Below are 14,643 nucleotides of genomic sequence, written 5' to 3' on the forward strand. Positions count from 1 at the left end.
AGCAGGGACAGGGTACTGAATTTGAATGATCAGCCATGATCTCATGAAATGGCAGCGCGGCCTCGAGGGGCCGAATGGCCTACTCCTATCTTCTATGTTTCTGCTCAACACGAGCCTCCTCCCACCCTATCGACATATCAGAGTTATACAGTACAGAAAGAGGCCCTTCGGCCCATCGTGTCTGCGCCGGCCATCAAGCCCTATCTATTCTAGTCCCATTTTCCAGCACTTGGTCCGTAGCCTTATATGCTATGGCGTTTCAAGTGCTCATCCAAATGCTTCTTGAATGTTGTGAGGGTTCCTGCCTCTACCACCCTTTCAGGCAGAGTGTTCCAGATTCCAACCACCCTCTGGGTGAAAAAGTTTTTCCTCAAATCCCCTCTAAACCTCCTGCCCCTTACCTTGAAACTATGCCCCCTGGTTATTGACCCCTGTACTAAGGGGAAAAGTTCCTTTCTATCTACCCTATCTATGCCCCTCATAATTTTGTACACCTCAATCAGGTCCCCTCTCAGCCTTCTCTGCTCTAAAGGAAAACAACCCCGGCCTGTCCAGTATCTCTTCATAGCTGAAGCGCTCCAGCCCAGGTAACATCCTGGTAAATCTCCTCTGCACCCTCTCCAATGCAATCACATCCCTCCTATAGTGTGGCGACCAGAACTGCACACAGTATTCCAGCTGTGGCCTAACTAGCGGTTTGTACAGCTCCATCATAACCTCCCTGCTCTTATATTCTATGCCTCGGCTAATGAAGGCAAGTATCCCATATGCCTTTTAACCACCTTATCTACCTGTCCTTCTATTCCTTTCTCCCTCGTGTTTATCAAGCTCCCCCTTAAATGCACCTATACTATTCGCCTCAACCACTCCTTGTGGTAGTGAGTTCCACATTCTCACCACTCTCTGGGTAAAGAAAGTTTCTCCTGAATTCCCTATTGGATTTATTAGTGACTATCTTATATTTATGGCTCCTAGTTCTGGTCTCGGCCGCAAGTGGAAACATCTTCTCGACGTCTACCCGATTCAAACCCTTTCTAGACCTCGCTCAGGTCACCTCTCTGCTGCCTTTTTTCTAGGGAGAAGAGTCCCAGCCTGCTCAGTCTTTCCTGATGGTTATAACCTCAGAGTTCTGGCATCATTCATGCAAATCTTTTCTGCACCTTCGCCAGTGCCTCTAGCGTGTTCTTTGAATTTTAGGCTGCAAAATTCCATGGAAGATAAGTACACAAAGCACGAAAGATCAAAAGACAACCATGTGTTTTTCATTGGCTATTTCTGTCTCTAGATGCATTGGAGGCAGTTCGGAGACGATTCACTAGGTTAATTCCTGAGATGAGGGGGTTGACTTATGAAGAAAGGTTGAGCAGGTTGGGCCTATACTCATTGGAATTTAGAAGAATGAGAGACGATCTTATTGAAACATTTAAGATACTGAGGGGGCTCGACAGGGTAGATGCAGAGAGGATGTTTCCCCTCATGGGGAAATCTAGAACGCGGGGGCACAGTCTCAGAATAAAGGGTCGCCCTTTTAGAACTGAGATGAGGAGAAATTTCTTCTCTCAGAGGGTTGTAAATCTGTGGAATTCTCTGCCCAGAGGGGCCTGGAGGCTGGATCATTAAATACATTTAAGGTGGAGATAGACAGATTTTTGCAAGATAAGGGAGTGGGAAGGGTTATGGGGAGTGGGAAGGGAAGTGGCTTTGAGCCAAAGATCAGCCATGATCTACTGAATGGCGGAGCTGGCTCGAGGGGCCAAGTGGCCTATCCCTGCTCCTATTTCTTATGTTCTTATTGTGGGTGGAATACTAAGTTATTTTTCAAGGAATGGAAATACATTTTATTGTGGAACGCATTTCCTCTATTTATAATCGTTCCACTTCCCCCCCTTTAGTTTTAATATGTCTCTCTCTGGTATCTTTTGGAGAAGGGAGTGGTTCTTCAAGACCTCCATCAGGTCACCCCTCGGCCTTCTCCTTTCTAGAGTGAAGAGCCCCAAGCCTGTTCAATCTAGCTTGCTATGGGTTTAAAGGCACAGACGTCGCCCCCTGCTGGTAGCACCGATCCGGTTCCGGCCCCAGTGCAAGAAGTTACAGCACTGTTGAGACGCCACCGATTTCTCCTGCGGGTCCTGCTCGCTTCACTGTCTCCTCAGCATTACTCTCACTGCCACGCGTCCTCATCCGATACGGGAGGTTAGCACGGTCTTGCCCACCAGTATTTCTTGCCAAGGCTGCGGCTAACACTCAGAGCTCGGTGATTATTGAGTGTGACGCTCAGCACAGTGGCGAGGTCCTGAAGGAGAATTGCACCACTCCCAATGCTATCCACAACCAGAAATTGATTCCCACGAGACCGTGCAGTTGCAACACAGGCTTCCCAATGGCTCGAGTTACGTAAAAACATAATAGGAGCAGGAGTCGGCCATTTGACCCCTCGAGCCTGCTCCGCCATTCAATAAGATCATGGCTGATCTGATCTTGGCCTCAACTCCACTTCCCTGCTCGCTCCCCATACCCCTCGACTCCCTTATCGTTCAAAAATCTGTCTATGTCCACCTTAAATATATTCAATGACCCAGCCTCCACAGCTCTCTGGGGAAGAGAATTCCAAAGATTCACGACCCCGAGAGAAGAAATTCCTCCTCATTTCCAATTTAAATGGGCGACCCCTTATTCCGAGACTGTGCCCCCTAGTTCTAGATTCCCCCACGGGGGGAAACATCCTCTCAGCATCCACCCTGTCGAGCCCCCTCAGAATCTTATATGTTTCAATAAGATCCCCTCTCATTCTTCTAAACCCCAATGAGTATCGGCCCAACCTGCTCAACCTTTCCTCATAAGACAACCCCTTCAACTCAGGAATCTCATGAGCCTTCTCTGTACTGCCTCCAATGCAATGGTATTCACTTTCCCTCCCGCTAACATGCATACTTTTACAGCCTTGAGTTTTCCCCAGCCTTAAGGGCAACTTTGGAACTCCCCATCAAACAAACGTGGCAGTAGCGCCAGAGGGAGAATTGAGCAGATTTGTTTTTTACGCAGCGAGTTATGTTGATCTGGAATTCACTGCCTCTTTTTCATCCATTGCCTTATATTCCTGATGAGGCAGTGGAAGCAGATTCAATTTAACTTTCAATAGGGAACTGGATATATAATTGAAAAGGAAAACATTTGACGGGCTACAGGGAAAGAGCAGGGGGGTGTGGGACATAATTGAGTTGCTCTTTCAAAGAGCCAGCACAGGCACGATGAGCCGAATGGCCTCTTTCTGAGCTGTATCATTCGATGAATGTCTCTTATTACAAACGTCTAAACAAATTGAGCACAGCCCAAGCGGAGGTCTTGGTGCAGGAGGAGAGAAGACGATATAAATCAGAAGGTGGGAGGCGACACCTAGCGTGGGTTTTGATAGCCTAAAGGAGGGAGGGAAGGCTGGGGGTGGTTCGGAGTTCCACAGTGAGGTGAAGAGGAGGAGTCGGAGTCAGAGTCAGATCCACTAGAGTTAAATCAAGAGCAACATCACCCTCTGCTGGCTGATCAAAAAAACACAACGAGACATGGGTGACTGCAGCCGTCCTGCACCTGTAAGTGACAGGCATTCTGACAGACAGCAAACGCCTGCACATTTCAATTCTGTACTTTATTTATAGGACGATAGTAGCTGCTTTTTGTACATCCCTGATGTCAAACTGTTTTCGCAATTATACATTTTCAAAATAGATTGCACTGCTGCGATCACCGGCAGGTCCCGCTAATGAGTGTGCACTCCCGGGATTGCACACGCCAATAATTCCACGCACTGATCAAACAGATTAGATAAAGGTTTGGGAGAGGGTAAAGCCGAGATTTACCAGAATGGTTCCAGGGATGAGGGATTACAGTTACGTGGATAGACTGGAGAAGCTGGGGCTGTTCTCCTTGGAGCAGAGAATGCTAAAAAGGAGATGTGTTAGAGGCGTTTAAAATCATGAAAGGTTTAGATAGGAGTAAATAAAGAGAAACTGTTTCTAATGGCTGAAGGGTCGATAACCAGAGGGCACAGATTTAAGCTGATTGGCAAAAGAACCAGAGGCGACATGAGGAAAAACTTTTTTTAAGCAATGAGTGGTTAGGATTTGGAATGCACTGCCTGATAGGGTGGTGGATACAGATTCAATATTAGCCTTCAAAAGGGGGTTGGATAAATACTTGAGAAAACATTGCAGGGATATGTGGAAAGAGCGGGGGAGTGGGACTACTCTTTGAGATTGCTCTTCGAAAGAGCCGGTGCAGACTCGATGGACTGAATGACCTCCTGTGTTGTACTAGTCTAGGATTCGATGATAAAAAGTTGTCAAACTCATTCATTGCTTACTCACAGACCTCAAATGGTGTTCCTCCTCCACTAACACTACCTTCTTGCATTCAAAATCCTTCGCTAACTGCACAAACCCAAGGCCAGACTGACTTTTAAAACAAGTCTGAAAATATGGTCACCTGGTCCAGTTTAAATGTGAAAGTAGCACTACTCAATTCTCTCTTCGGCAGTCCCTCGGAACCGAGGATGACTTGCTTCCACACTAAAAATGAGTTCTCAGGTGACTGATGAGTCCAATGCGGGACCTACAGACTCTGTCACAGGTGGGGCAGATGGTGGGTGGGGTGCTTGGGTTGACGTGCGCTCCTCCCGCTGTTTGCGCTTGGCTTCCGCTTGCTCCCAGCGAAGAGACTCGAGGTGTTCAGCGCCTTCCCGGATGCTTCTCCTGCACTCCGGTCTTGGGCCAGGGATTCCCAGGTGTCAGTGGGGATGTTACACTTTTTCCAAGGAGACTTTGAGGGTGTCCTTGAAGCATTTCCTCTGCCCACCTGGGGGTTTCTTGCCGTGTGGGAGCTCCGAGTAGAGCGCTTGTTTTGGGAGTCTTGTATCGGGTATGCGGACGATGTGACCCGTCCATCGGAGCTGATCGAGCGTGGTCAAAGCTTCGATGCTGGGGATGTTGGCCTGAGCGAGAACACTGACGCTGGTGCGCCTATCCTGCCAATGGATTTGCAGGATCCTACGGAGGCAGCGTTGGTGGTACCTCTCCAGTGCATTGAGGTGCCTGCTGTACATGGTCCATGTTTGAGGCATACAGCAGGTCGGGTATCACTACTGCTCTGTAGACCATGAGCTTAGTGCCGGGTTCGAGGTCCTGGTCTTCAAACACACTCTTCCTCAGGCGACCGAAGGCTGCACTGGCACACTGAAGGCGGTGTTGGACTTAGTCATCGACGACTGCCCATTAGGTACAAGTTCGTAAAGGGGCAATGCCATGCTTAAAAACAAACGAGCAGTTCATCGAGAGAGAGAGCGAGAGAGTGAGGGCCTGCAGTGGGGGGGGGGAAGACAGAGCGCGGGCCTGCAAAGGGCGGGGGGGGGGGGGGGGGAAAGACAGAGAGCGCAGGGAAGATTTACAAGTATGATACCAGAAATGCGAGGGTATGCCTATCAGGAAAGGATGAACAGGCTGGGTCTCTTTTCGCTTGAAGAAAGGCTGAGCCGTGACCTAATAGAGGTCTTTTAATATTAAGAGGTTTTGATAGATACAGAATGTTTCCACTTGTGGGGGAGAGCATAACTAGAGGCCATCAATATAAGATAGTCACCAAGAAATCCAATAGGGAATTCAGAATGAACATCTTTACCCAGAGAATGGTGAGAATGTGGAATTCGCTACCACAGGGAGTGGTTGAGGCAAATAGCATCGATGCAGTTAAGGGAGGCGAGATAAGCCTATGAGGGAGAAAGGAATAGAGGGTTATGCTGATAGATTTCGATGAGGAAAGACGGCAAGAGGTCTTACTGCAATTATCTAGGGCCCTGGTGAGACCACACCTGGAGTACTGTGCACAGTTCTGGTCTCCTTACCTAAAGGAGGATATACTTGCCATAGAGGGAGTGCAACGAAGGTTCCTGGGATGGGGGGCTTGTCCTATGAGGAGAGACTGAGTAGACTAGGCCTATATTCTCTGGAGTTTAGAAGAATGGAGAGGTGATCGCATTGAAACATACAAAATTCTTACAGGACTTGACAGGGTAGATGCAGGGAGGATGTTTCCCCTGGCTGGGGAGTCTAGAACCAGGGGTCACAGTCTCAGAATAAGGGGTCGGCCATTGAGGACTGAGATGAGGAGGAATTTCTTCACTCAGAGGGTGGTGAATCTTTGGAATTCTCTACCCCAGAGGGCTGTGGAGGCTCAGTCGTTGAGTATATTCAAGACAGAGATCGATGGATTTTTGAATATTAAGGGAATCAAGGGATATGGGGATAGTGCAGGAAAGTGGAGATGGGGTAGAAGATCAGCCATGATCTTATTGAATGGCGGAGCAGGCTCGAAGGGCCAAATGGCCGACTCCCGCTCCTATTTCTTATGTTATTACGAGGCTCGGGGAGCATTAACGCTGGCATGGGCTGGTTGGGCCGAATGGCCTGTTTCTGTGCCGTATATCCTATGTAATCCTATGTAAAACCAGAGAGACCTCGCTCCTCTTTAAATAGCACCATGGAGATTTTCCCTTCATACGATATGGACGCACAAACATAGATACATAGAAACATACATAGAAGATAGGAGCAGGAGTAGGCCATTCGGCCCCTCGAGCCTGCTCCACCATTCAATGAGATCATGGCTGATCATCCAAATTCAGTACCCTGTCCCTGCCTTCTCCCCATATCCCTTGATCCTTAATATATCTAACTCCTTCTTGAATATATTTAATGAATTGGCCTCAAATGCCTTCGGTGGTAGAGAATTCCACAGGTTCACCACTCACTGGGTGAAGAAATTCCTCCTCATCTCTGTCCTAAATGGCTTACCCCTTATCTTTAGACTGTGACCCCTGGTTCTGGACTCCCCCACCATCGGGAACACCCTTCCTCCATCTAGTCTGTCTAGTCCTGTTAGAATTTTATAAGTTTCAATGAGATCCCCTCTCATTCTTCTAAACTCCAGCAAGTATAAGCCCAATCGACCCAATCTCTCCTCATACGTCATTCCTGCCATCCCAGGCATCAGTCTGGTGAATCTTCGCTGAACTCCCTCCATGGCAAGAACATCCTTCCTCAGATAAGATGACCAAAACTGCACACAATACTCAAGATGTGGTCTCACCAAGGCCCTGTACAACTGCAGCAAGAAATCCTTGTTCCTGTACTCAAACCCTTTCTATGAAGGCCAACATACCATTTGCATTCTTAACCGCCTGCTGCACCTGCATGCTTAACTTCAGTGACTGGTGCACAAGGACACCCAGGTCTCGTTGCACATCCCCTTCTCCCAATCTATTGCTGTTCGGATAATAATCTGCCTTCCTGTTTTTGCCACCAAAATGGATAACCTCGCATTTATCCACATTATTCTGCATCTGCCATACATCTGCCCAATCACCCAACCTGTCCAAATCATACTGGAGTTTCTCGGCATTCTCCTCACAGCACACACGCCCACCCAGCTTTGTGTCGTCTGCAAACTTGGAGATATTACATCTAGTTCCCTCGTCTAGATCATTAATGTATCTTGTGAATAGCTGGGGTCCTAGGATCGATCCCTGCGGTACCCCACTAGTCACTGCCGGCCACTCGGAAAAAGACCAGTTTATTCCAACTCTTTGCTTCCTGTCTGCCAACCAGTTCTCTATCCAAGTCAGTACCTTGCCCCCAATCTCATGTGCCTTAACTTTACACGCTAATCTCTTACGCAGGACCTTATCGAAAGCCTTCTGAAAGTCCAAATACACTACATCCACTGGTTCTCCCTTATCTATTCTACCAGTTACATCCTCAAAAAGTTCCAGTAGATTAGTCAAGCACGATTTACCTTTTGTAAATCCATGTTGACTTTGTCCGATCCTGTCACTGTTTTCCAAGTGCTCTGCTATTACATCTTTTATAATGGACTCTAGCATTTCCCCCACTACTGATGTCAGGCTTACTGTGGTGTATGTAACCTGTACCACCTTAAGAGGATACCTTAAGGTGATGGACTACTTTCTGTTGGCTCCTGTACATTGTAGTACCGGTGGTGACCACACCGGTATATAAACCCTGTGGAGCAAAGTGTATTTCAGTTCAGCCCTGACCCTCAGTTACTAAAGACCTGTTTAAGTATTCTGTAGTCTGTGTCCAGTTATTCAGCATAACTACATTTGAAAGCACAGACTCAACAGTGGCGACGAGTCTGACCGTACCTAGCGGCAGTTTTGCATCCAAGGAAGCTTCGTCCTCAGAACGGGCGTCGAAAAGGGGCATCCGCCCTCAACATCCTGCTGAGCACTGCATCGCACGGGAGGCCATCGGGAACCCGGGTTGGTTTGCTGGCCACGAAGTCCACCATCAGCAACAGGCAGTGATCATCCCTTCTACGACAGCGGCGGGTAAGCCCGATCGAGCGGCACGGAGGGGAAGTTGGCCGAGTTGTCAGCGGGAGAAGGGGAGGGAAAACGAAGAAAAGGGCGGAGAACACGACCGCAGCCGGTGTCAGGGGCCGGACTGCAATCGGGGCAGAGACGCGCAGCAGCCAGAAAAGTGTTGATGTCCACAAGGACCGCAGGAGCGGTGGGGAACAAGAGCAGCAGTGTCGGGGGAAATAAAGGACCGCTGGGAGGCGAGAACGGCAACAGCGCGGTAATCGCCATTTTTAGTCGGCGGGGGAAGAAGACAAGCGCGGGAAAAGCCGCCAAGCGCGGGAAGCCGCCATTTTGAAAAATAAAATAAAATAATAATCATCATCCGAAGGAAAGGAAACTCAACAAGGATGCCAAAAACGGGTAACATCACTGCTTTTGATAGCGATGTGGAAGATTGGGCCACTTATGTGGAACGCGTTGAAGTTTACTGTACAGCGAATGAGGTACCGGTGGATAAGAAAGCACTAACCCTATTAAACTCTATGGGTGCGAAGACGTACGGGTTATTAAGGCACCTTGTAACACCAGATAAACCGGTAGGAAAGAGTTTCGCGGATATTGTTACTATCCTGCAAGAGCATTTAAACCCCACGCCGCTGCTGATAGCGGAACGATTTAAATTTTACAAAAGAATTCAACTTAAAGAGGAAAGCAACGCTGAATTCTTAATCGAACTGCGCAAGTTATCAAAGTACTGTCAGTTCGGTACAGGACTAGCAGACGCTCTGAGAGATAAGTTTGTGTGTGGGCTACTAAGGGAAGGAACCCAGAAGCGACTGCTAGAGGAAAAGGATCTTACGCTGGACAAAGCTTTCAGCATTGCAGCATCGTACGAGGCAGCAGCACGAGGCACTGCAGAAATGCAGCAAAGGCCAGTGGAATTCAGCACCAATGAAATGGCATTGGGCGCAGTAAAGTGCTATCGTTGCGGAAGGACAACGCATGACCAGAACCAGTGCTGGTTCAAAGATAAAGAATGCAGGCAATGTGGCAAAATTGGTCACAAAGCGAGAGTATGCCGGTCAGGAAAGAAGACCAGCAGCAAAAAGTCGCCGCAGGAGAAGTACAAAAAAGTACACAAGGTGACAGAGAACAGTTCGGATGAACAGAAGACGGATTCAGACTCCAGCAGTAAGGAACTGGGTTGTCTAAAAATACATAATATGGGTAACACAGCAGACCACCAAACTATCTGGGTCATGCTTCGGATAGCAGGAGTCCAAGTGAAGATGGAATTGGACATTGGATCGGCATTGACGGTCATGAATAAGCAAGATTACAAAAGGTTATTCTCTCACATTCCCCTGAGGGATACGGAGATTGTATTGAAAACATACACGGGGCAAAGAGTATACCCCATCGGAAAGATAAAGGTAAAGGTGGTCTACAATGGTAAAGAAAGTCAGGAAATGGACTTGTATGTGTTACCTGAGGGAGGTCCACCACTACTGGGACGGGAATGGATCCGGAGATTAAATGTGGACTGGCATTCCTTACAAGCACTAACTGTAGATTCCTGTAAAGAGGACGACGTCAAACCTAAACGACTGTCCAAAATACTGGACGATGCTAAGGAGGTGTTCCAACAGGGACTGGGAACACTGAAAGGAATTACGGCAAACATCAAGGTTGAAGAACATGCAAACCCAAAATTTTTCAAAGCCAGACCGGTACCTTATGCGACACGACCTGCTGTGGAAGCAGAGCTGGAAGGGCTAGAACGTTCAGGAGTACTGTCAAAGGTGGACTGGAGCGAATGGGCCACACCCTTTGTTCCCGTCATGAAGCGTTCGTTGAGCAACAAGCCGGGGGAACCTGGGAAGGTTCGCATCTGTGGCGATTTCAAGATCACTGTTAATCCGGTTCTTCACAGTGCAATATCCGCTTCCGCGGATTGAGGATATCTTCGCTTCGCTGTCTGGCGGGAAACACTTCAAGATAGACCTGGCGCAGGCGTACCTACAGATGGAAGTTGATGAAGCGTCACGCCAGTATCTCACGATCAACACACATAAGGGCTTATATCGGTATAATAGACTGGTTTTTGGAGTGGCATTGGCTCCAGCGATTTGGCAAAGGGCCATGGAGCAGGTATTGCAGGGAATTCCAGGCACACAATGCTACCTGGACAACATTCTGATTACAGGAGATGATAAGGAACACCTCGCGAATTTGGAGCAGGTGCTCACCAGATTGAAAGAATATGGACTCAGAGTTAATCGCCAGAAATGTGAGTTCTTTCAGAAGCGAATCTCGTACTGCAGCCACGTCATTGACCAGGAGGGGCTTCATAAGTCACCTGACAAGATCGAAGCTGTTGTGAAAGCTCCCGCTCCGGAAAATGTATCCCAGTTGAGGTCGTTCCTTGGGTTGATTAACTATTACCACAAGTTTCTTCCAAATTTATCCACTGTGTTACACCCGCTGAACACTCTTTTGCAAATGGGAGTACCATGGAAGTGGAGCGAGGACTGTAAGCGGGCTTTTCAAAAAAGCAAGGCACTGATCACCTCTAAGGAAGTGTTGGCTCACTTTAACCCAACGCTGCCTATTCGCTTAGCTTGTGATGCTTCTCCATATGGTATCGGGGCAGCGCTCTCACACAAGTTGCCAAATGGCTTGGAAAGGCCAGTCGCGTTCGCATCCAGATCATTGACCTCCGCAGAGCGCAACTATGCTCAGATAGATAGGGAGGCTCTCAGCCTCGTGTGGGGAGTTAAGAAATTTAACCATTACCTGCAAGGCCAAAAGTTTACACTGCTGACAGATCACCAGCCGTTGGTTTCCATTTTTAACCCTAAGAAGGGTGTTCCGGTTATGACGGCGCAGAGGCTTCAGAGATGGTCCCTTTTCCTAGGGGCACATCAATATGATATCGAATTCAAAGGTACAAAGCAACATGGTAATGCTGATGGGCTGTCGCGCCTGCCACTACCTACAGCGGAAGAGGCACCGGCAGTTGACCCTGTCGAGATATTTTACTCGACCATCATCGAATGCTTACCAGTCACCAATGCGAGTATTGAGAGACCCGAAACGACCCGACACTGTCTCGGGTCTACGATTTGAGAGTGAAGGGATGGCCAGCACATGGCAAACCACTGTTACCGGCATTCTCAGCCAGACGAGAACAGCTGTCCATCTGTCAAGGAACATTGATGTATGGAACAAGGGTGATTATTCCTCCTAAATTAAGGGAGAGAGTTCTGAAGGAACTGCATGAAGGTCATCTGGGGGGAGTCAAGATGAAAGGCCTTGCTAGGGCTTATGTGTGGTGGCCAGGTATCGACAAACAAATAGAGGATCTGACTAAAAGCTGCTCAGGGTGCCAAAAAGTTCAAAACGCACCTCCAATTGCACCGCTGCATCCGTGGGAATGGCCTTCAACCCCATGGCAACGTGTGCATATCGACTTTGCAGGTCCATTCATGGATTCCATATTTTTGATAGCGGTAGACGCACATTCTAAATGGCCAGAAGTGATTAAGATGTCGACCACTACCTCTGAAAAGACGATCGCAGTTCTAAGAACCATATTTGCAAGGAATGGGTTGCCGGAACAAATATGTTCAGACAACGGACCACAGTTCGTGTCAGAAGAATTCCAGAAATTCATGAAAAAGAATGGGGTGAAACACTATACATCTGCCCCATATCATCCGGCTACCAATGGGTTGGCCGAGAGATTTGTACAAACGTTCAAAAAGGCGATAAAGGCCATGAGCGAAGACCATATTCCACTACAACACAAGGTGGACAATTTCCTGATGGCATATCGAAACGCCACGCATGCAGTGACAAATCAAAGCCCTGCCATAATGTTCTATAACAGGAGGTTGCGGTCCCGGTTGGATTTGTTAAAACCCAATGTGCGTAGGGAAGTCGAAAACAAGCAATTCCAGCACGTAAATAACAAGGCCACTTGGAGTTTCGAAATAGGACAACCAGTGTTGGCCAGGGACTATAGGAATGATAAATGGCAATCCGGAACAATTCGTGCCCGACAAGGACCCTTGATGTACACGGTAGACGTTGGTGAGAACGTAATACGACGTCATGCTGACCAACTTGCGGAATCGAGAACAAGGGTCGACCCCATGTCTACGGCAGAGACACCAGTTGAAGAAGTTACTGAGCCTGTAGCATCTACCTCAGACTCGAACGTACATGATGATGTTCAATCCATAGGAGATCAAATGGATGAGTCACCCCAGCAACGAGAACCAGAGACCCCTGAAAGGCGTTATCCGGCCCGGATCAGGAGGCCTCCTCAGAGACTGAATCTTTGAACAGTTTTGTGTGAAAGTTGTATATATGTTATTCATGTTATGTTTAAATTGGGGTGTACACTGTTAAGCTAAAAGGGGAGGAATTGTAGTGTATGTAACCTGTACCACCTTAAGAGGATACCTTAAGGTGATGGACTACTTTCTGTTGGCTTCTGTGCATTGTAGTACCGGTGGTGACCACACCGGTATATAAACCCTGTGGAGCAAAGTGTATTTCAGTTCAGCCCTGACCCTCAGTTACTAAAGACCTGTTTAAGTATTCTGTAGTCTGTGTCCAGTTATTCAGCATAACTACATTTGAAAGCACAGACTCAACACTTACGGCTCTATAATTCCCCGTTTTCTCTCTACCACCTTTTTTGAACAGTGGGGTAACATTAGCTACCCTCCAATCCATGGGAATTGTTCCAGTCTATAGAATTTTGGAAGATGACCAGCAATGCATCTACTATTTCTAGGGCCACTTCCTTAAAGTACCCTAGGATGTAGATTATCAGGCCCTGGGGATTTATCGGCCTTCAATCCCATCAATTTCCCGACAAATACTGATTTCATTCAGTTCCTCCCTCTCATTAGACCCTATGTTCCCCGATATCTCTGGGAGGTTATTTGTGTCCTCCTTTGTGAAGACAGAACCAAAGTATGTATTTAATTGGTCTGCCATTTCTTTGTTCCCCATTATAAATTCCCCTGATTCTGACTGCAAGGGACCTATGCTTGACTTCACCAATCTTTTTCTCTTCACATATCTATAGAAGCTTTTACAGTCAGTTTTTATGTTCCCTGAAAGCTTACTCTCATACTCTATTTCCCCCCCTTAATTAATCCCTTTGTCCTCCTTTGCTGAATCCTAAACTGCTCCCAATCCTCAAGTTTACTGCTTTTTCTGGCCAATTTATATGTCCTCTCCTTGGATGTTATGCTATCCCTAATTTCCCTTGTTACCCACGGTTGAGTCACCTTTTTTGTTTTATTTTTATGCCAAACTGGGATGAACAAATTCTGTAGTTCATCCATGCGATCTTTGAATGTTTGCCATTGCCTATCCACCGTCAACCCTTTGAGTAACATTCCCCAATCAATCCTACCCAACTCGCATCTCATACCATCGTAGTTTCCTTTATTTAAATTCAGGACCCGAGTCTCTGTGTCAACTACTTCACTCTCCATCTTAATGAAGAATTCCAACATATTATGATCGCTCCGCCCCAAGGGGCCTCGCACAACAAGATTGCTAATTAATCCTTTCTCATTACATAACACCCAGTCTAAGATGGCCTGGTCTCAAGTTGGTTCCACGACATATTGGTCCAGGAAACCATCCTGTATACACTCCAGGAATTCCTCCTTCACAGCATTGTTACTAATTTGGTTAGCCCAATCTATATGTAGACTAAAGTCACCCATGATAACTGCTGTGCTCTTATTGCACGCATCTCTAATTTCCCGTTTAATGCCATCCCCAATCTCCGCATTACTCTTTGGGGGTCTGTATACCACTCCCACTAACGTTTTCTGCCCCTTGGTATTTCGCAGATCTACCCATACAGATTCCACATCATCAGAGCTAATATCCTTCCTTACAATTGTGTTAATCCCCTCTTTAACCAGCAATGCTACTCCACCTCCTTTTCGCCTGTCTTTCCTGAATATTGAATACCCCTGGATGTTGAATTCCCAGCCTTGGTCACCCTGGAGCCATGTTTCCGTAATCCCAATCATATCATATCCGTTTACTTCTATTTGCACAGCTAATTCATTCACCTTATTACGAATGCTCCTCGCATTAAGTCACAAAGCCTTCAGGCTTGTTTTTTTAACACTCTTAGACATTTTAGAATTATTTACTGTGGCTATGTTTGATTTAAACCCTTGATTTGTCATACACATACACTAGATTGTAAGACGAGTCTAAATGTGCACAAGAAC

At 47.2% G+C, this 14,643-nt stretch overlaps 1 protein-coding gene across 2 annotated transcripts in view; it reads right to left on the bottom strand.

Annotated features, from left to right (window-relative positions):
• The window catches only part of atf6b (activating transcription factor 6 beta), a 166,409-nt gene that overhangs the window by 85,902 nt on the left and 65,864 nt on the right, over positions 1–14,643 (bottom strand). The gene's annotated exons all lie outside the window — the stretch shown is intronic.

This window comes from Somniosus microcephalus, unplaced genomic scaffold (genome assembly GCF_052327205.1).
Source record: "Somniosus microcephalus isolate GS21.2 unplaced genomic scaffold, FLI_Smic_1.0 unresolved_chr1, whole genome shotgun sequence".
Taxonomy (NCBI): Eukaryota; Metazoa; Chordata; class Chondrichthyes; order Squaliformes; family Somniosidae; genus Somniosus; species Somniosus microcephalus.